Source organism: Cetorhinus maximus, chromosome 9 (genome assembly GCF_964194155.1).
Source record: "Cetorhinus maximus chromosome 9, sCetMax3.hap1.1, whole genome shotgun sequence".
Classification (NCBI taxonomy): domain Eukaryota; kingdom Metazoa; phylum Chordata; class Chondrichthyes; order Lamniformes; family Cetorhinidae; genus Cetorhinus; species Cetorhinus maximus.
The window spans coordinates 118,131,504-118,154,862 of NC_135887.1; the positions used below are offsets into that span (position 1 = coordinate 118,131,504).

A 23,359-nucleotide genomic window follows, 5' to 3' on the forward strand; every position below is an offset into this window, starting at 1 on the left:
ATTCTGAGGTGGAAATAGGTGCTATCCAAGTAAAAGTTCTTTCCTGGGTGGAATGAAAAGGGCATCCTCAGCTGTATGAAGCTGACAGACACTTGGAATGTAAAAGGTTAAGAGCTGCTGTCTGCGCAGAGTCTCATTTACCAGAGAAGTCTGGCAGCCTCAGCAAAAGACCTGCTTAATGACATAAACTGAACATATAATACATTAACCTACTATGCTAGTCTGTTTCCTCTGGCCCATTAAAAATGACCAGGTTATCGTCAGGACAAGCTTCGAATGAGTTCTTCCGAGTGAAATACTACCTTGTGCTCAATGTAATTACTTTAATGCTATTTTTTAATATCATATCAGCAAATTACATCGAGTCCCCACGGTGACACTTGTGTCTCAGGGAAAATTATCCCATCGCGTTCTGGTCTCCTGGGAAAATCAGTGACACAACTGGCTGCAGCGTTCCAGCAATTAGCTCCCTCGCCACTGAAATAGAATCAACCCCACAACGTTCAGACATGCCAGCGGAATACGATGCCGTAATGCCCTGGGCTTTAACGTGCACCTTGTTTATGATACACTTCAAATCCGTAGAGTGTCATTTTAGAAATCGTAATAAAAAGGATGCATGGAGAGGTAATTGCACCAAGGATAAAATGCAGTTTAGTTGTAATTAAAGGCCCAGTGCTCCTTTGTCGATGTCCCCCTCATTAATACGGATTCAGTATCATAGGATCAAGAGCGTAGAAGGAGGCCATTCAAACCATCATGCCTGTGCTGCCTCTTTAAAAGGAGCTATCCAATTAGTTCCCAGCCTTGCTCTTTCCCCATAGCCTGAAAATGTTTCCTTTTCAAGGAAAGCAATGTAACGCTCACTTTGTGGTTGGCTCCACATTCCCGCATTCGCAGTGGGGATCCCACACTGACAGTTAGTCAGATTCTCTGACTCAGCAGACTGCCTCTTCCCACTCGGATTTCAGGATTTCCCATTCGACCCATCGAACTGATAAACTTTGGGGCTGGAGAAGGTCATTTAGCCCCTTGAACTGAAGAATATAAAGGTAGGAGTGGACAATTCAGCTCCCGGAACCTGCTCCAGTTTTCACTGAGGTTATGGTTTATCTGTACCTCAACTCAAATTTCCTGTCAACACCTTTGCCCAAGAAAAATCTATCAATGTCAGAGCTGAAAGCTCCAACTGTCCCCCAGCATTCACAAACTTCGGGTGAGAAACTTCCAGGCTTCTGCTGCCATTGGTGTGAAAAAAATGCTTCCGAATTTTCCTCCTGAATGTTCATGCTCCAATTTTAAGATTACGTCCTCTCGTTCTTGATTCTGCAGCCAGAGGAAATAGTTCCTCTGTGGCTTTTTTCTTCATTTATGGGATGTGAGCATCAAGGGTAAGCCCAGCATTTGTTGGCCATCCCTAATAGCTCTTGTGAAGGCGGTAGTGAGCTGCCTTAGTGGCTTGCTAGGCCATTTCAGAAGGCAGTTAAGAGGCAACCATATTGATGTGGGTCTGGAGTCATATATAGGCCCCGACCGGGAAAGGATGGCAGATTTCCTTTCCTAAAGAACATTAGTGAACCAGCAAGGTGCCAGCTTTGTATTCCAGAATTATTTAATTAATTTAATTCAATTCACGAATCACTGAGATAAGTTGTGAACTCACATCTCTGGATTAGTATTCCAGGCCTAGTGCCATAATCACTATGTTACCACACCCATATCATGTACCTACCCTGACAATTCCTTTTAACATTTTAAATACCTTAATTATATCACCCCTCAATCTTATATATCCAAGGGAATGCAAAACAAGTTTAAACAATGGACATATCCCATTACAATCCTCCGAGATCTCTGCGCTCCTCCAATTCTGGCCTCTTGCGTAGTCCTGATTTTAATTGCTCCACCATTGGCAGCCTTGCCTTCAGCTGCCTGGGCCCTAACTCTGGAAATCCCTCCCTATATCTCACCGTTTCTCCACCTCTCTGTTCTTCTTTAAGGTGCTCCATGTAATCTGTCTCTTTGACCAAACCTTTGGAAACCTGTCGTAATATTTCGTTATGTGGGTCAGTATCAAAACTCCTGTGAAGTGCCTTAGGATGTTTTACTATGTTAAAGGTCGATATAAATGTAAGTTGTTGTTGTTGAACTTTGCAGGTTAAAATTTGCGCACCAGATTCAAAACAGCCCAACATTTTAAGATTGTTTTGCAGTTGTAACGGAGTGCAACATCTGCAGGCACAGATTACCCATAAATAAATGGATAGCATACATTAAACAAAACCTAGAACAACAAAAATTATTTCATTCAACTCCAGCCTACATGAAAGTGTAGCTTTAAAAAGAGAACTCGTAATTGTTGCCCTTTGATATGAAAATAAATTGGTGGCAATTTTGTTTAATATACATCAGCTTGAAATGACATATACTTAATAAAGGCAATTACAACTGTAACTAACTGAATGCCTTGTGTTAACATTTTCTTAATTTGATATGCCTTCCAAGGCATTGACAAAGTGGAAATGTGACTTAAATCCACTGCTTCAGTAAGTGCCAAAACGTAAGGTGAATGGCTACCATTTCCAATTTCAATTGATGGTAAAACAGAATTCTTTAGTCATTAGGGTTATCTTCACATTCATTTGTGCTTTTTTTAATCTGAGACCATAGATGAATAAATTGAAAGTAAATTGCCTCTGGTGTTGTGCACAGTCAGTTAATGAAATTGTTTTTCTTACATGAATGAGAGCCTCAGCAGTCTAAGCCTCTGAGCTTTGGAATTCTTTCCCTCAACCTCTCTGCCTCCCCACTTTTCTGCTTTAAGACGCATGTTAAAACTTGCTCTTTGAACAAGCTTGTTGTCATCCCTCACGATGTTTTGAAACCTGGAGAAAATATGCAAATCCTGGAAAAAAAGTGAGACGTTAGCCTCTAAGAAACTAGTTATAGACACACAACTGGTTTCCTTTATAAGTAGCCACATCAGGAGTGGCACTTAGAGGCTAATGATTGTGGGTTCAAGCCCACCCTCAGGACTTGAGCACATAGTCAAGGTAGCACTGAGTGCAGTACTGTCGGAGCTGCTGTCTTGCAGAAGAGACGTTAAATTGAGGCTCTGTCTACCTGCCTGGGTAGATGTAAAAGATTCCTGGGCACTATTCGATGAAAAATCCTGCATAATACTTATCCCCAAACCAACACTGCTGAAGCAAGTCATTTATCTTAGCGCTGTTAATTGCAATATTGTTAGCTGTGCACAGATTGGCTGTGGCATTTAGCTACAAACAACATTGACTACATTTCAAAAGTACCTCATTGTTCTGGATGTTCTGAAGTTGTGAAAGGCGCCACGCAAATATAAATTCTTCCTTTAATTTGGTTGAAGTGGTTATTTATGGAGCATAGCACCATCTTGTGGAAGACTTGAGAATAAATTACATTGGGACTGTCCGTGTCCAGAACAGCAAATCCCACTTATTACATCATGAATTTTGATAAGCACATTAGACAGTCATGTAGCCAGGAGGAGTAAGCTTTAATTTGATGACTACACAATGAGGGTAATATATTTTAATTTAAGCACTATAAGCCCATTGAGTGCTTAATTAACTTTACCCGTCTTTAGGGGAATAAAGGCAATTTTGATAGGGTCAAAAGGACCTGTTTCAATATCAAACAGTTTTACAGAGCAAATCCTTTTATCCAGCTCAGAGCCACTGATTAACACACAAAATTAACATGTTAGTAAAATTCATTTCCATGTCACTAGGGAAATTAAAATGCACGTGCACAACAACATGATTACCTCAGGTATTGTCTGATTACACCAAAATAATTTAATGATTTCTGTTTCCAATAACTATAAAGTTTAAAGTTTGTGATGTGGTTGAATTTAGTTGTACCAGGATATGTAGTAACAAAGTAGATGTTCACACGATGTGCAACTTGTACATATCCAGGGCCTTTGGAATGAAAGAGGAAAGAAAGAACTTGCATTTATATAGTGCCTATCGGGACTCGAGCTGATGATCCAGGCTGACATTGCAGTGCAGTACTGAAGGAGTCTGCACAGTCTGAGTTGTTGTCCTTTGGTTGATATGTTCAACAACAATTTGCAATTATATGGTGTCTATAATCCAATTAAATGTTCCAAGGCATATGACATTATAAAATGTGACAACAAGAGAAATAAAGAGATATTATGGCAAGTGACTAAAAGCTTGGTCAAAGATTTTAAGATTAGGAACATAGGAATATAGAAGCAGAAGTAGGCCATTCAGCCCTTCAAGCCTGCTCCACCTTTCAACTAGACCATGGCTGATTATCCACATCAATGCCATTTTCCTGAGCTACTCCCATATCTCTTGATGTCATTAGTATCTTGAAATCTATTGATCTCTGTCCTGAACATACTCAATGACTGAGCTTCCACGGTCCTCTGGGGTAGAGAATTCCAAAGATTTACCACTCTGAGTAAAGAAGTTCCTGCTCATCTCAGTCCTAAATTGCTTCCCCTTATTCTGAGACTGTGTCCCCTGGTTCTCAATTGCCCAGGCAGGGGAAACGTCCTTTTTACATCCACCCTGTGAATAAGAATTTTGTAAGTTTCAATGAAATCACCTCTCATTCTTCAACTCTAGAGACTACAGGCCCAGTCTCCTCAATCTATCCTCATAGGACAGACCAGTCATCCCAGGAATTTGTCTGGTGAACGTTTGCTGCACTGTCTCCAAGGCTAGTGCACTCTTCCTTAGGTAAGGGGACCAGAATTGTACGCAATACACAATGCTCCAGGTGTGGTCGAACCAAGGTTCTACGCAATTGAAGTAAGACACCTTTACTCCTGCACTCAAATCCATACATGCCATTTGCCTTCATAACTGCTTGCTGCCCCTGCATTTTAGCTTTCAGTGACTTATGAACAAGGACATCCAGGTCCCTTTGGACATCAACACTCCCCAGTCTCTCGGCATTTAAGAAATACTCTGCCCCTCTGTTCCTCCTAGCAAAGTGGATAACCTCGCACTTATCCACATTATATTCCATCTGCCATGTTCTTGCCCACTCACTAAGGCTCTCCCCTTGAAGCCTCTTTGCATCCTCCTCACAACTCACATTCCCATCTAGTCTTGTGTCATCCACAAACTTGGGAATATTACATTTAGTCCTCACATCCAGTCATGGATATAGATTGTGAACAGCTGGGGCCCAAGTGCTCGGGCAGAATTTTCCGGTCGGCTTGTGGGGGCGGGCCCGACACACTGAAGCAATAAAATGACGTGCGATGATATGTCGGGCGTGCATCCCGACGTCATTGCACGCCATTGCGATATTTCGTACAGCGGGTGCGCGCAGATTTGGCTGCGCGCCCGCCGAAATGTCAAAGGCCTATTATGGCCAGTAAGAAATTAAATAAAGCACTTAAGAATGCTGCCCATCCGACCTTAAGGTTGTTGGGCAGGCGAAAAGCCCAAGCGGCCTTTGCGTTTTTCAGGAAACCTCATCCACGGGCAGCATGAGGTTTCCTGAAGCTTTTATTAAATAAGTAAATAAATAAATTGTCAGAAAGTTACAAATACGTCCCCATTCATGTGACACACTCGCATGAGGGGACATGTTTAAATAATTCTTAAAATAATTTCTGTCATGATTTCATTACAAATTCAATCTCCCTGAGGCAGCTCCGTGCCTCAGGGAGATTGCTGTGCTCTTTCGCGCGCATGCGTGAAACAGTGCAGGCCCCGACTCTCCCTCCTCCCTCTGCCTGCACAGGTAGCGCTGAGTGCCTTAATTGGCCCGCCCGCGTAAAATGGCGGCGCAGAGCCGATCGCAGGTGGCAATCGGCTCCGCACTTGCCCACGCCCGCTCCTGTCCAGCCCGCTCGCCACAGGAAAAGTCCTGGCCCTCATCTTTGTGGTACCCCACTAGCCACAGCCTGCCAACCGGAGAATAACCCATTTATTTCCTACTCCCTGTAAGAAGTATCTTAAAGCAGGAAAGAAAGGTAGGAAAAGTGGAGAGGTTTAGGGAGGGAATTCCAGAGCTTGGAACCTTGGCAGCTGAAGGTACGGCCACCAATAGTGAAATTGGCGATGCTTGCGAAGCCAGAATTAGAGGAGGAGATAACTTGCAGGGCTGTAGAACTGGAGGAGATTACAGAGATAGGGAGGAATGAACAAACCCAGGCCTCTGGTTGCCCTGTCAGGTTGACGTAAAATATCCCACAGCCACTATTTGAAGAAGAGCTAAGGGAAACCTTCCCAGTGTCTTAGCCAATATTTATTATCATTGGAGATGTAATATAGGAAATGTGGCAGCCAATTCGTGCACAGCAAGGTCACACAAACAGCAATTTAATAAATTGCCAAATTGTCGGGGTTTTTTTATTCATTCATGGGATGTGGGCTTCACTGGCTGGGCCAGCATTTATTGCCCATCATTGTCGCCCTTGAGAAGGTGGTGGTGAGCTGCCTTCTTGAACCACTGCAGTCCATGCGGTGTAGATACACCCACAGTGCTGTTAGGAAGGAAGTTCCAGGATTTTGCCCCAACAATAGTGAAGGAACGGCGATATATTTCCAAGTTAGGATGGTGAGTGACTTGGAGGAGAATTTCTAGGTCATGGTAGTCCCATCTATTTGCTGCCCTTGTCCTTCTAGATGATAGTGGCTGTGGGTTTAGAAGGTGCTGTCGAAGGGGCCTTGGTGAATTCCTGCAGTGCATCTTATAGACGGTACACACTGCTGCTACTGTGCCTCGGCGGTGGAGGGAGTGCATGTTTCCGGACGTGGTGCCAATCAAGCGGGCTGCTTTGCCCTGGATGGTGTCAAGCTTCTTGAGCGATGTTGGATCCAGGTAAACAGAGACCATTCCATCACACACCTGATTTATACCTTGTAGATGGTGGACAGGCTTTGGGGAGTCAGGGGGTGAGTTACTCATCGCACGACTCCTAGCCTCTGACCTGCTCTTGTAGCCACAATATTTATATGGCTAGTCCAATTCAGTTTCTGGTCAATGGTACCCCCAGGATATTGATAGTGGGGGATTCAGCGATGGTAATGCCATTGAATGTCAAGGGGTGATGGTTGGATTTTCTCTTGTCGGAGATGGTCATTGCCTGACACTTTTGTGGTGCAAATGTTACTAGCCACTTGTCAGCCCAAGCCTGGATACTATCCAAGTCTTGCTGCATTTGGACATTTACTGCTTCAGTGTCTGAGGACTCGTGAATGGTGCTGAACATTGTGCAATCATCAGCAAACATCCCCAATTCTGACCTTATGATGGAAGGAAGGTCATTGATGAAGCAACTGAAGATGTATGGGATGAGGACACTACCTTGAGGAACTCCTGCAGTGATGTCCTGGAGCTAGGATGACTGACCTCCAACAACCACAACCATCTTCCTTTGTGCTAGTTATGACTCCAACCAGCGGAGAATTTTCCCCCTGACTCCCATTGACTCCAGTGTTGCTAGGGCTCCTTGATGCTACACTCGGTCAAATGTGGCCTTGATGTCAAGGGCAGCCACTCTCGCCTCTTTTATCTATGTTTGAATCAAGGCTGTAATGAGGTCAGGAGCTGAGTGGTCCTGGCGGAACCCAAACTGGGTGTCCATGAGCAGGTTATTGCTAAGCAAGTGTTGCTTGATAGCACTGTTGATGACCCCTTCCATTACTTTACTGATGATCAAGAGTGGACTGATGGGGTGGTAACTGGCCAGGTTGGATTTGTCCTGCTTTTTGTGTACAGGACATACCTGGGCAATTTTCCACATAGCAGATGCCAATGCTGTAGCCATAGTGGAACAGCTTAGCTAGGGGCGTGGCAAGTTTTGGAGCACAAATCTTCAGTATTATTGCCAGAATATTGTTAGGGCCCATAACCTTTACAGTATCCAGTGCCTTTAGCCGTTTCCTGATATCACATGGAGTGAATCAAATTAGCTGAAGGCAGGCATCTGTGATGCTGGAGACCTCCGGAGGAGGCCGAGATGGATCATCCACTCGTTACTTCTGGCTGAAGATTATAGCAAATATTTCACTTTCACATTTACAATATTTATCTTTTACACTGCTGTGCTGGACTCCTCCATCATTGAGGATGGGGATATTTGTGTAGCCTCCTCCTCCAGTGAGATGTTTAATTGTCCATCACCATTCACGGCTGGATGTGGCAGGACTGCAGAGCTTAGATCTGATCCGATGGTTGTGGGGTTGCTTAGCTCTGTCTATCACTTGCTGCTTATGCTGTTTAGCATGCAAGTAGTCCTGTGTTGTAGCTTCACCAGGTTGACACCTCAATTTTAGGTATGCCTGGTGCTGCTCCGGGCATGCCCTCCTGCACTCTTCATTGAACCAGGGTTGACCCCCTGGCTTGATGGTAATGGTAGAGTGGGGGATATGCCGGGCCATGAGGTTACAGATTGTGTTTGAGTACAATTCTGCTGCTGCTGATGGCTCACAGTGCTTCATGGATGCCCAGTCTTGAGTTGCTAGATCTGTTCAAAATCTATCCCATTTAGCACAGTGGCAGTGCCACACAACACGATGGAGGGTATCCTCAATGTGAAGGTGGGACTTCGTCTCCACAACGCTTTAGTGATATTGGTTGAGCAGAGAATTCTGGCCTAGACATCTGAAGGTACAGCTGCCATCATGGGATGAAGGAAGTGGAAGATGTCTAAGGGATCAGAGTTAGAGGAAAATGGAAGTCTTGGAAAGTATTTGAGGCTGGAAGTCACTAACATGGGTTCCGAGTATTGCTGAAAAAAAAGAGACATGCTGTCAAAGCTTTGTGTCCAGTCTACCTCAGATCACCTTGGAAGGATAAGGGGTCTCAAACATTTGAGCAACAGGTGAAGCTAGCTGTTTCACGCTGACACATGTGGCTTTCTCCACTAACAGGATACTACCGTCAAGCCAAAAAAGACATCTTGCCTATCACACAAATGAATAATGTGGCATATGAATTTCAGTGTCGGTGTTATGTAGGCCGTACGTCCCAACAACTGGTGAATTGTACCAAGCTGCATGTCTCTTCGGCTGTTTACAACAGGCAAAGTACTGACTGTACCCAACCAGCCCGTGCTTGCAAAATTCAAAACATAAGGCGGAATTGTCCCAGATTTGTGCCAAGTGTGGTAGTGGGCGCGAGAAAGTCGTTTGACCCACTGTCCGCAATAGTGGGTTTTCGCGGCGTATTGTCCCATTCCCAGCACATCCCGCCTCATCAGTAATGCATGCACGGGAAACACTCCAGATCACTGGCTGGGTGGCCTCTGATTAACCCAACCCACCATCACCTCAGGCCTTTAGTAATCCAAGCGCCATATTTAAAGGGCGTCTCTGCACAGAGTTAGCACTCTCTTAGGGATGGAAAGTCATGGCTGCCAAAGGGAGGAAACATGCTGCCCCCAGATTTAGCAATGCCTCCCTCAGGCACCTACTGAAAGCAGTGGAGGCCCACTGTGAAATCTTCTACCCACACTCTGGACAATGACCAGCAAGCAAGGTCACTAATTCAGCATGGGAGGTGGTGGAGGCGGTAGTCAGTGCCAATGCCCTGCAAAAGAGGACAGCCATCCAGTGCTGAAAGAGGATGAATGAACTCCTCCTTTCTGCCAGGGTAAGTCAATCTTCTCATCACTCTCAACTCACATACTGCCAATCCTATCACGCAGCCATAGGGATCTCACTCACTGCCAGTTCAAGGGACATCACCATTCACTCTCTCAGACACACCATCATCTGCCCTATGGATCGTGTCCTCATCCTGTCCATGGCACCACTCACCACCAACACATGCCAGACATCTGGCCTGGCAGGCATCCTGCTTTCACTCTCTCCATCTGTCTTCATGTAGGACACACTGGCACACAACAAAAAGGAGGTCACAGACTGGTGGAGGAATGCCTAACATCAAGGTCCTCACAGACTTTGAAAAGAGAGTCATCCAACTGGCCGGCGACAATCTGGACCGTTCCTGTGCTGACGGTGAGGTCGGCTCAACCAAGTGAGGATCCAGCAGTGCAACATCCATCAGACAACCATACTGTGAGTGGGCACCTGTGTTCTACAGTCCCCTGCCATGCACTAATTATTTCTCCTTGCTTTCGCAGGCACATCTGGGAAGCAGCCAAGGCGGTCCATGAGTCAGGTCCTCAACTCAAGCCCTGAAGAAGAATCTGATGATACCACAAAAGTCCTGTCACAGTGCTCACACACACTCTCCACCAGCACAGAGATACACACCTCAGTGAGATCTAGTTCTAAACTAGCCTCGGGTGAGCACATTGCACTGTCTGATCCACAGCAGGCGGTGAGCGGCAGGGACTCCCCAGGTTTCCGGCACGCGGAGGACTGCTGGAGGCCAGAAATCTGTGGAGTCTCAGTCAGATGAGGAGCCCCTGGTCTCAGTCATACCTCAGTTGCTGGAGCTGCAAAGGCAAGCTCAGGAACATCAGGAAGGGATGTCCACTGCACTCCTCAGATTGCAAGGCACAATGGAGGAGTCTGTCTGCCTTCATTCTGAGGTGATAGCGCTAGCATGCCAATGCACCGAGGTCATTACTGGTAGAATGGCAGCCACCATGGAGACCTTGGTCCAGGACGTCGTTCCTGCACTGCTGCGCGGGCTGAGCTCCATCACTGACGCCATAGTTGGCCTCTAACAGTGTGTACAGGAGGGGTGCAGGGCAGCTCAATCTCACTCCAGCTTCCCCTTCTCCTCAAGGAGACAGCCAGGGGCCATCGGGCACCCATAGGGAGGAGGACCAGCAGCTCGACACCCCGGGGCCATCCACCCAGGTAACTCCAGGAATATCCAGCCAATCCAAATCTCCTCTTCCTGTGACACCCCCAGCTCCAGCTCAATAGGCCAAGGAGGGTGTAGCTGGGAGGGAATTTCAGAGCTTGGGGCCTAGGTTACGGCCACCAATGATGGAGCAATTAAAATTGGGGATGCACAAGAGGCCAGATATCTCTTGTGGACCTGGAAGAGATTACAGAGATAGGGAATGGGGGGATTTGTAAATAAGAATGTGAATTTTAAAATCAAGTTGCTGTTTAACTAGGAGCCAGTGTAGGTTAGTAAGCAAAGAGGTGGTTTGTGAGTGAGACAAGGCACAAGTGAGGACTTGGGCAGCAGAATTTTAGATGACGTCAAATTTACATAGGGTAGAACATGGGAGGCGGGTCAGGAATACATTAGAATAGTCAAGTCTAGAGGTAAAAAAAGACAAGGATAGGTATTTCAGCAACGGATAAGCTGAGACAGGGGCACAGTCGAGTGATAAACAGAAGTGGAAATTGGTGGTCTTAGTGATGGCAAGCATATGAGATTGGAAGCTCATCTCAGGATCAAACATGACACCAGGTTTCCAAACAGATTGGCTGAACCCCAGACTTTGACCAGGCTGAGGGATGGAGGCAATTTTTTATAATTCATGTACAGGATGCGGGCATCGCTAGCTGGGCCAGAATTTATTGCCCATCCCTAATTGCCCTCTAGAAGGTGGTGGTGAGCTGCCTTCTTGAGCCGCTGCAGTCCACATGGTGTGGGTACACCCACAGTGCTGTTAGGGAGGGAATTCCAAGATTTTGACCCAGTGGCAGTGAAGGAACAGCGATATATTTCCAAGTCAGAATGGTGAGTGACTTGGAGGGTAACTTCCAGTTGGTGGTGTTCCCATGTGTCTGCTGCTCTTGTCCTTCTTGATGGTAGTGGTCATGGGTTTTAAAGGTGCTGTCTAAGGAACCTTGGCGAATTCCTGCAGTGCATCTTGCAGATGGTACACACAGATGCTACTGTGCGTTGGTGGTGGAGGGAATGAATGTTTGTGGGAGAGGTGCCAATCAAGCGGGCTGCTTTGTCCTGGTTGGTGCCAAGCTTCTTGATTGTTGTTGGAATTGCACTCATCCAGGCAAGTGGAGAGCACTCCATCACACTCTTATAAATGACGGACAGGCTTTGGGGAATCAGGAGGTAAGTTACTTACCACAGGATTCCTAGCCTGTGACCTGCTCTTGTGGCCATAGTATTTATATGGCTAACCCAGTTCAGTTTCTGGTCAATATTAACCCCCAGGACTTTGATAGTGGGGGGGGTTTCAGTGATGGTAATGCCATTGAATATCAAGGGGTAATAGTTAGATTCTCTCTTGTTGGAGATGGGCATTGCCTGGCACTTGTGTGGCTTGAATGTCACTTGCCACTTGTCAGCCCAAGCCTCACCAAGCATCACTCTCACCTCACCTCGGGAGTTTAGCTCTTTTGTCCACGTTTGAACCAAGGCTGCAACGAGGTCAGAAGCTGAGCAACCCTAGCGGAACCCAAACTGAGCATCAGTGAGCAGGTTATTGCTAAGCAAGTGCTGCTTGACAGCACTGTTGATGACCCCTTTTATTACTTTACTGATGATGGAGAGTAGACTGATGGGGCGGTAATTGGCCAGGTTGGATTTGTCCTGCTTTTTGTGTACAGGACCTACCTGGGCAATTTTCCACATTGCTGGGTAGATGCCAGTGTTGTAGCCATACTGAGGCAGGTTGGCTAGGGGCGCAGCAAGTTCTGAGAACAAGGACTGAAAACAATGGCTTCGGTCTTCTCAATATTAAATTGGAGGAGATTTCTTCTCATCTAGTCCCAGATGTCGGATAAGCAACAGTGGAGGAGTTTTTTCCTGAGGTGGATAGGGAAGGAAGTAGGGCGGGAGGAGGAAGGGGGATGGAGAGTGATACAAGGAAGTGGGAGGTTGTTGAAGAGGATTCCATAGCATTATTTTGAAGGAGAGCAGGAAAGCATGTAGGGTGTGGAGCATGAACCATTTGGGTCGAATGTGTTTGGGTTTTTAAGTGCAAAAGTACGACATGTCCCATCGGGCTTGCTGTAGTCATGTGACCTCTGCCATGAGAGAAGCGCTTTAAGCTGCCATTTTACAATCAGTTCAATAAAGACTTTTACTGAGAAGGCACTGCTGTCTTTGAATTCGAAACAGAATGGCTTGTTTCTGAGCTGTAGATTCTATGTAATTCTTTGTAATATATATAGACTGTGAAGCATGAAACCCAAATAGTGTTGGGGGGATAGGGGGTGCTGTCTGACACCACTACTCTTCAAAGTCAAATTGGGCCCCATGACTCAGACTTACACTATAGCGGTAACCTCATCACAAAGTAAAAATCACTTAGCAGCTCCAACAAAACTGCAACTTAAATTGTACTCTAGGTGTACTCTCCCTGCTCCTTTCTCTCATCCACAATTTACATATTGAACAATTTCTCTTCTTTGTAAAATAACCCTTAGAGAAGAACTCAAAATACACCATGTAAAACACTCCAGAATTTTTGGAAACAATTTTACAATCACTTTGTGAAACCAGTGGTAGGTTAGGACATTAGGACTTTTTGTCACATATTCAGAGTGGCTGCCATTTTCTAGTGTTTCCCCTGCTTGGAGAAGAAGAGATAATATCATTTGCACACTGAATTATAGGAGGCACCTAATTCGTTGGCTACTCTGCAGCTATTTAACGGCCAAAGGAACAGCTCTCAATTTCCTACTAGTATGCAATTAAATACTCAATATTACTTTAAAGAAATTATGTTGTATCGTTTAGAGTCTTGCCTCAGAGAGCTGCTGACCAATCAGGAGCCGGCAATTCTCCATTACTTTGGGGTAGAGGTGTGCAGCGTTAGATGAGGATTTGGGTAAGCGTATGGGGGTCTTGCCAAACTGACAGGCCCCAGGGAGAGGTGAGGGGGGTGGGGGCTGAGCTTTGAGAGGCCATGGGTCGAGGGAATCGAGGGAGGGGGGATAAATTGGGGGGGAGCTCTCCGTGCGACCCAATTAAACCTGCTGGGCTGGACACTTAGCTTGGGCCTCTCCTGCCACCAGTTAAATCTTTGTGGTGATGGTGGGATGAGACCCTTAAGCTGGCATTAATTTCCCATTTAAGGTCCTGAATTGGCCCACTGGTGGGCAGGCCACCCGACGCCACTCCCACCACTGGTGCAGTTGCGGCAGAGACAGGAGCAGATGGGTAGGCAAGTGGGCATGCCACCCGCTGGACTTAACGAACCACCCCACCTTCTAATCCATTGTGGTGGAGAACGTAAAATTCAGCCTATTGTGCATGCTGGGTCTACTAGTTGAGGCGTTAATTGTTGTCACCAAATTCCACGGCAATGCTGTGCCAACCCACCAATGCATTTTCAATGACTGGGTGATGGGGACCAAACTGTGCACCCCTTCCCCATTCCTGCCCACCTTACCTTATTGGAAAATCCCAAAATGCACACATTCACTTAGAACCTACCAAGTTACTTCATGGGGCATTCCCAAGTTTTGTTGCTCCTGTTGACTTTCATGAGCTCTGTCATCCTTTCAAGTTTCAGGTCCCCCTGTGACCAACAGTAAGTGTTCAGGGTAAAAGGAAACATTGATAGCCCTTGTAAATGTGCATGAAGGATGCTGCTTTTTATGTGGCCTGTAGACTCCTTCCCAGGAGAAGCAAATAGGAATCTATGGCCCAGAATTTTGTCCCCAGTTTGGGTGCATGGAGACGTGAGGTATCTCGGCTCTGCGAAACTGACCTTTAAAAATGTCCATCTGCGGATCAGATTTTCGGTCGGGGCGGGCGGGCTGAAATAGAGGTCTGGGTGGGCGACACCGGGGTGAATGCAGAGGCTACCGGGTGTGGAGGTGGACTGGTCGGAAGGCCTGCCTCTGTGCTCCAACACGGTTTTTAAATAAATATAAACTAATAATGAAACAAAAAACTTCCCTCCAGCCCTCACCCCTTCTCGCCCAACCGTACAATGCATATGCCCCATCCACGCTAACTCATGCCAACCTATGCCCCCCCACACACTTCCATTGCCCATCATTCCCCTTTATGCCAACCCATGCCCCCTACCCACTCCCCATGGCCTCTCCTGCCTCCATGCTAACTTAGTGCCAACTCTTGCCAATCCATGCATCCCTTTTCCCTTATCCCTCCATGTCAACTCACCTAGTATCTTTGGACACTTCCTTGGCAACTTTGACACTTCTTGACAGCTTTGAAAGCTGGACAGTTCTTTAACAGTTCTTGAAAGCTGGGCAGGCCTTTGACAGTTGGGCAGTTCTTTGAAAGCTGGACAGTTCTTTGACAGCTGAACAGTTCTTTGACAGCTTGCCAGTTCCAATAAGTTTATGTGTAAAAAGTGCATAATCATGTTCACTTTTAACAATCCCAAGGGGTCCCTTATGTCTCCCTTACCTCAGCCTTATCTCAGCCTGTTCCCCCCGCCCCCAACCCGCAAAAATGGATCATGCCATGTTTGGGAGCGGGACATAGAATTTCCGACCATTTCTGGGATTTTCTCCATTGGAGCGAAAATCTGGGCCTGTGTCTGGACTGCATCTTCTGTTCATTAGACTATTGCAGTGTCAGGGTTGCATTTTATCTTCACTATTACAGAAGTTCTGATGAATTATTCTGTCACAGGAATCCAGTAGGTGTACTCAGTTCTGATTTTTAAAAGTGTATTCTTTCTGCAGCAAAGCAGAGACTGCACAGCAGTGAGATACTGCTGTTCCAAATTCATAGACTTTGGGTAATTCCCCAACCCATCCTTCCTTTCAATTGTTCATCAAATTTACATCTTTCCAACCAGCTATTTGCCTTGTCACAGTTGATCTTGTTCCATTTTTGCTATCAGTTAGTGACATACAAATAGATGGACAACTGTGCGAAATTAAGTAACTTCTATGTTTTAGTGAGAAGCAGTCTAGCCTCTGAGTCAGAAGGTTTGTGGGTCTATGCCCCAAACCAGAGCCCTGAGAACAAAAATCCAGGCTAACCCTCGAGGAAGGAAGTAGTGAGGGAATGCTACACGCTTGGAGATGCTGTCTTTTGGATAAGGTGTTAAACCGAGGCCCTGTCTGCAATAAGGTGGATATAAAGAATCCTTTAGCATTATTTGGAAGAGAGGGGAGAGTTCTCCCCAGTGGTACCAAAACAGGTTATCTGATCATTATCACGTTGCTGTTTGTGGGAGCTTGCTGTGCACAATTGGCTGCCATGTTTCCTACATTACAGCAGTGACTAAAGTTCCAAAAGGACTTAATTGGCCATAGAGGGGATGTCCTGAGGCCATGAAAGGCGCTATATAAATGAAAGGCTTTCTTTTTTTTTAAAGATTCCAATTGAGCTGTGCATCTAGGCTGCCATTTTGATCACAGGTGGCCGACAGGCTGTAACTGAGGTGTCAGCTAGAACTCTGTGGGTAGCTCTCTCACCTCTGAGGCCAGAAGGTTGTGGGCTCATGAGAGACTTCAGCACATAATCCAGACACTGCCAGTGGAGTGCTGCCAGTGGGCGGGTGCGCGGGTGGGTGGGTGACGATATTTCACTCAGCGGGCGCGCGCGGGTGCTGGAGCGGCAACCGCCGTTAATTCAGCGCCACTTAAGACCCTTAACAGCCCAATTGACTGTGATTTTTCCTTGCCCGTGTGATTTTCTGCTCATCGCACGGGCAAATCAGGCAGGCGGCCAGCCGACATTTTCACAAACCTCATCCAGGGGTGGGATAAAAAGGGTCAGCAGCATTGTCGGTGTGAGTAGTCAGGAGTTTTGGAGATAGTTTGCAGCTGGTTGCTCATTGGCATTTGGCAGCTTCATCTTGGTCCGGGGCCTCATTCTTAGCATTCCCAGGCTTTATTTCAGGACTCATTGCTGTCTGCCAGGCCCCAAGAGAATTCAGGCTGTGTGGACTCTTCCAGGTTATCAGACTGCCTTCCCTTACCCTTGGAATGGGGATTGTGGTCTGCACTGGAGGCACCGCTTCTGAGGAGGAAGAGAGGGGCAGAAGGGAGAGGAGGCCACATGTCCCAGTGCAGCTTCCAGGGGAGGGACCTGTGGGAGCAGAGCCACAGGCACAAGAGGTGCAGGGCCAGCAGGAAGTCCAAGGCGGAAAGGACCATAGATGATGCCACTATCCTGTTGCCAGGGTTTACAGGCGGCGACACAGCTACCTCAATATGTCCGAGGTGCAATGCTGAAGGAGGCTCTGCCTCTCAAGGGAGAGTGTGACCTCCATTTGCCAGATGATTGGGACTGAGATCAGCTCCGACTGTGTGAGCGGACACCCCACGCCAGTGGCTCTGAAGTTCACAGTGGTCCTCAACTTCTATGCCTCCAGCTCTTTCCAGGGCTAATGGGGGATCTGCGTGGAGTCTCCCAATCAGCTGTCCACCGTTGCATCAAGCTGGTGACAGAAGCTCTGTTCAGGTAGGTACTGACCTTTATTCTTTACTGTATGGACGAGGCCAGCCAGACTGAGCAAGCCAGAGGCTTTGCAGTGATTGCTGGGTTCCCCCGCATCCAGGGTGTCAAAGACTGCACACATGTGGCCATCAAGGCGCCAGTGGGTCAGCCGGGTGCCTTTGTCAACAGGAAGGGATTCCACTCCATGAACGTGCAGATAGTGTGTGACCACAGGATGCAGATTCTGCAAGTCTGTGCAAGGTACCCTGGCAGCTCCCATGACGCTTACATCCTCAGACACTCCCAGTTGCTGAGGCTCTTTAGTGCTCCAGCCCGACTGGATGGATGTCTGCTGGGTGACAAGGGCTATCGGTTGAAGAGGTGGCTTATGACGCCTGTCCGCCACCCAAGAACAGAGGCAGAGAAGCTTTACAATACGAGTCATGCCTCCAAAGGGCAGTGGTAGAGAGGACCATAGGTCTTCTCAGGATGCACTTCCAATGCCTGGACTGTTCAGGGGGAGCACTACAATACCCCCCAGAGTGGGTGTCACTGATAGTGGTTGCATGCTCACTCTCCACAATCTGGCACTGGCAAGGGGGGACCCACTGGAGGAAGAGGATCTTGAGGCAGCTGCACAGGCCACAGATGATGAGTCCAGTAGCAAGTCCGAAGAGGAGCACGGTGAGGAGAATGCAGAGGGCGTGGAGTCAGACCTTGGTAACCTGCAGGGAGGCAGGGACACCAGGGATGCTTTGATCCAACGCTCCTTCAGCTAGGTTACCAAAGATCAACTTCAAACACATGCCAGGGCTGCCTCCTCCATCCTGGATATCTGAAAGGGCCCATTCGTTTGAACACAATGAATACTCAGTGCCTGTTCAATAATGTTCAGAGCCACCTATATCCACCATTACATACTGGCGTTCCCTGCACCAATGAAATAAAAAGGTGAAGCATGCTCAGGACATGAAGACAAAAACATAATTTATGTAATTCTGACAATTCAATAATGTGAACAGAAATGTTTCTGGTATTCAACATCGGACCAGTATGCATAAAGTTAACAAAAATGAACATAAAATCACCCGTGACCTGTCCCTCTTGTGCTCATTGTGCTTTAACTTACAATTACGAGTGCTACATTTACGTACTCCCCCCCTCACTGGCACCAGCATTGGAGACAGCCTCCTCACTCTGCTATCTTGTTGGACTTGATGGCCTTGGCTGTCGTCCTTTGGCCAGTGGAGCCAGTGCTGGCCCTGCCTGGGAGGGAGCAGCCAGTGCCATGGATGGCATCTCTCCAGTCGCTGCAGCCTCATCAGATACCACGGTCACTGGCGGAGGGACGGAGGAGCTGCTGCTGTCATCCAGAGTGCCCTTAAAGGAGACCACAGAAATGACAGGCAGCTCATGCGCCAATGTGAAGTCGCTCTGGACCACCCTGCTCATCATTGATGGATGGGCACCTAGTTGGATATTGGGTGCCTCATTCATCTCCCACACTGACACTGACCACCTGAGATCAGTGCCTGTGTGAGGGTTTGCAGGTCCCCAACCCAGGAACCCCTCATTCTGTCCCTGGAGCTGCTTCTCCATGAGTCACCACTCTCTCAATGGAGGAGGCAGTGCGCTCAGCCATGACAGTCAATGCAGTGCTCACGCTCCACATGGACTCCTCCATCATGGAGACCATGGCACGCAGACCCTCATTGATCTCCACTAGACCCTCCCACACATCTCGCTAGACATCCAGCATCTGCCGCCTAATGGATGACACCAGAGGCTCAAGATCAGCCTTTGACTGAGCATCATCCTGGTCCTCAGCAGTTCTCCGACTGCCATCGCCCAGAGCACACTCTACTTCCGCCTGCACCTCAAGCGATTGTGAAGTGCCCTCATCAATGTGCACCGATATACTAGCCACCACTCTAATGCCCACTGAGGTGCTGGTCCCTGTGCTGGTGCTTGCCTCAGAGTGCGGGTATGACACAGGTGCAAATGATGCCCGGTGGTCCTCTGGTGTCAGGGGTGGCCCTTCAGGGTCCAGAGATCAAACGCCTGCTGGCAAACCTAAAAGGGAATAGAAGGATATGTCATTAGTTAAAGTCATCACCATGTCATTGTCACACACATGCATGCCAGGCACCCTGGTGAGATAACGGAGGTCTGTACCATGGTGCCCTCATTTTCCAATGATCAATGGGATCTCCAGGTTTGAGGCTCACATCAATGAAGAGACTACAATAGAATGGTTGCACAAGCCCAAATTCTCACCTCTGTACACTGTGCTCTTACCTTCGTCTGGCACCCTAGCCTCTCCACACCCGGTTGCATGCTGGGAGTGCTGGTTCTTAAGCTCTAGGGCATCTTGCTCATGCCTCAAAAGGAATAGGAGGCTAGTGGGGCCTCCGCCAGCCTGCGACCTTTCTATATTGTTGTGGGCAGTTTTCTCCTGAAACAACAGAGGAGCATTGATTAGTCCACTCTGTACCTGCAGCACCTTTGCAGCCTGGCCAACCCCAGCTGAGGAGCACCTTGTAGGGCACTTCCAAGTCATGGCCCTTGAGCCACAAGGCACTCAGTCCAAGCAGCCAGGGCTGACCCCTTTGGCCATCTCCGGCGTCATTGACAGTTGGCGCTCAGACTTTGAGGTCCACGGCGGGATGGCCAGACCTTAACACATCTGCACACTGACCCATGCCAACACGGTACTCACCCTTCCTATGTGCAGCAGGTCATTGAAGCGTTTCCGGCACTGCACCCAGGAGCGCCGTACTACATCACGGCTGCTGAGCAGCACTGCTACCTCCTCCCATGCCCTCGTGGTGAGATGCGGTGGCCTCCTCCTCCCATCCTTGGGGACAAGAGTGTCCCTCCTAGCAGCCACCTCCTCCAAGAGGATGGCGAAACACTCCTCAGAGAAGCGGAGGGCCGAGTGCCCACCCAACCTGCCCACCCGCCAGCTGTGTCGAGCCGCACTCGACTCCATTGCGAACGTAATTTTAAACTGGCCGCCAGGTCGCCATTGAACCCAGTGGTCGACAGGCCCTGCCCCCTTTTGACCCTTCCCGGCCAGTGCGGAGCCGCGTTTCACCCGGGGGCGGGTCTTAATATTTCCGCCAGCATGAAACCACGGTCGGGGCCCGATCGCGGGCAGCGGTCCTTTTCGTGGCTGCTCCTGGGCCGGCCCACCACCCCCGCTTGACGATGGGAAAATCCTGCCCAAGGTATTGTAGGTATGAGAGTAATTCACCATCCATAGGATGTGTGTAACATAGATGAATTAGAAACATTAAAAATGCATTAGATTTACAGATAATTGGTGAATCTTACAAAGCTAAAAATTACTGTTGGTGATATAATATTTATACACTAATTTACATTCTTCTCTCCACTAATTTAATAGCAACATCGTGGAATCATTGACTCTTACAGTTCAGAAGGTGTAACCCACTGTACATGTATGGGTTCTTTGAAAGAGTTATCCAATTACTCCTGCTCCCCTGCTCTTTTCCCCATAGCAATTTTTTTCCTTTTCTGGTATATATCCAATTCTCTTTTGAATGTTATCATTGAATCTGCTTCCACCGCCTCTTCAGGCAGTGCGTTCCAGTTCACAACCCGCTGCATAAAACAATTCTCATCTTCTCCCTGGGTCCTTCATATTCGGTTGTCGACCCACCTGACACTGGAAATAGTTTCTCGTTGTCAAAATGCTTCCTAATTTTGAACACCTCTAATAAGTCTACCCTAAACCTTCTCTGCTCTAAGGAGGCCTGGTCTAATGGGTCAACAATTGTTAAGAAAAGAATTGGGGTGGAATTTTATATCGTCCCTCCGGTGGGTTTATAGGTGGGGGGAGCGGGGAGGAGGGGGCGTGGAGGTGAATGTAAAATTTCGCGGATGGCCTTCCTGCTGGCTTCTCGCTAACCCCGACCTTTCCACAATTTTATGCTGGAATGGGCAAGGCCTAGGCCGGCCTGCTCGCCCATGCCCCAATTGAGGCCCTTAAGTGGCTTCCATCAGCAGCCCCTTTTAACATTGGGTGCCCCCCAACACCCCTACCCGAACCATGAGGTCTGGTCATTTCAGGTCCTCCCTCCCCCTCTGTTCTCCCCACCGACACCCCAACTCCCTCCTCTGTCCACACCCCAACCCCAGGCCTCACCAGCCCTCCCTGCCCTAAGACCCCTAAAACTTACCTGGTCCTGGACTCCCGGGACTTACGATCTGGGTACTGCTTGCAGTCCCAGTCCTGTCCACTGCAGCTCCTGGCACTGCAGGGACTAGAGAGCTGCTGGCCAATCAGATTGACCGGCAGCTCTCTGAGCTGAACTTCCTCCCTAGTGAGGGGAGGAAGGCCTTCCTCCAACCAATTAATGCTCGCTGGAGTGTTAAATGACTATGGGGCAGGCAGTATCAGCAGGAATGTATTTCCTGCAGACTTTTCAGATGGTGGGAAGGGAAACCCCGCCATCTTAAAAATCCTGGCCTTGTATTTATAGAGTACCTTTCATGACCTCAGGACATGCCAAAGTGCTTTACAACCAATGAAATATTTTTTGACGTGTAGTCACTGATGTAATGTAGGAAATGCATCAGCCAGTTTGTGCACAGCAAGCTCCCACAAACAGCAACATGCTAATGTCAAAATGATCTGTATTTTTTTGGTGATGTAGATTGACATCACAAAAAAAGGGGCCCAAACACCAGGGATAATTCCCCTGCTCCTCAAAATAGCACCTTTTGATTCCTTACATCCACTTGAGAGGGATAGGGCCTCAGTTTAACAACTCATCTGATAGAAAGTGCCTTTAATACTATAGCACTCCCTCAGCACTGCACTGCACTGGGATGTTAGCCTTGGTTTCTGGGCTCAAGGACTGGAGTGGGACTTGAACCCACAACCTTACAACACCAGAGTGAGAGTGCTACCAACTGAACCATGGTTGACACAGCTAAAGGAAAGGACTGCTGGTCTTTGTAAACAGCTGTCCTGAGCTGACAACAGGAAGGGCAAGCTCAGAAATAAGCGTTCAGTTTGTTTTGCAGCCTAATGGTGGCCTACAGCAGAAAGGGGGTGGTCTTTCCTTGCAAGTGGTCTTCGAATGATTGGTTGATGAGGTTTTTTTAATAGCAGTTTTAGGTTGGATCATTTTACAACAGTTTGTTTCGACTTCAAGCCAACCTTACCGGTCAGAACATTTGTTTCCTATCAACTGGCTTGAAATGAGTCACCAAAATTTCTTTTAGTTTTGTTGCCTGAGTTGCATTGACCCCGTGACCCCTTTGTGAAAATATCACATGACATATCTGTAGCCTGTAGCTGTTCTTCTTTTCCAGGAAGGAAGACAGTGGCTTTGAACTCACATCGATCAGTTCCTTCACTCTTCCATTTCCCAACAACTCATATTTCTATTTCTTGTATTTGCATTTTTTGCATGTGTACAGTGACCACAGAACGTCTCAAAGCAAATTCAACCAATGGGGAACTTTCGAAGTATAGTCACTGTTATAATGTAGGAAATACGGCAGCTAATTTGGGCACAGAAAGCTCCCCACAAACACCAGAGTGATAATGACCAGGTAACATCTTTTTTGTGATGTTAATTTTTTTTATTCGTTCATGGGATGTGGGCGTCACTGGCTAGGCCATCATTCATTGACCATTCCTAATTGCCCTTGAGAAGGTGGTGGTGAGCTGCCTTCTTGAACAGCTGCAGTCCGTGTGGTGTAGGAACATCCACAGTGCTGTGAGGGAGGGAGTTCCAGGATTTTGACCCAGCAACAGTGAAGGAACGGCGATATATTTCTGAGTCAGGATGGTGAGTTACTTGGCGGGCAACTTCCATGTGGTTGTGTTCCCATGTGTCTGCTACCCTTGTCCTTCTAGATGGTAGTTGTTGTGAGTGTTGGCCAAGTTGGCACTATTGATAGAGTTGATCTGCAGACACTTCTTGAGTGGAAACTTTAAGTTTATTTACAAGGTACTCAGCAGAAACTACATGTGTGCTTTCAACTCAAACTCTACATGACTGACTACTGAGGTAGCCCGCGCTACTCTCCTATTGGGTACTAAAGATCGTGTGATCTTCCTTAATAA

General features: G+C 47.5%; 1 protein-coding gene and 1 long non-coding RNA gene across 5 annotated transcripts in view; both read right to left on the minus strand.

Annotated features, from left to right (window-relative positions):
- Positions 1–23,359, minus strand: part of LOC144684964 (uncharacterized) — a 130,536-nt gene that overhangs the window by 18,681 nt on the left and 88,496 nt on the right. The gene's annotated exons all lie outside the window — the stretch shown is intronic.
- LOC144684966 (uncharacterized) lies at positions 18,158–20,114 on the minus strand. Its single transcript, XR_013577595.1, has 3 exons — positions 19,973–20,114; positions 19,552–19,708; positions 18,158–19,326 (listed from the first exon to the last, which is right to left on the minus strand). It is a non-coding gene; the product is annotated as an uncharacterized LOC144684966 (long non-coding RNA).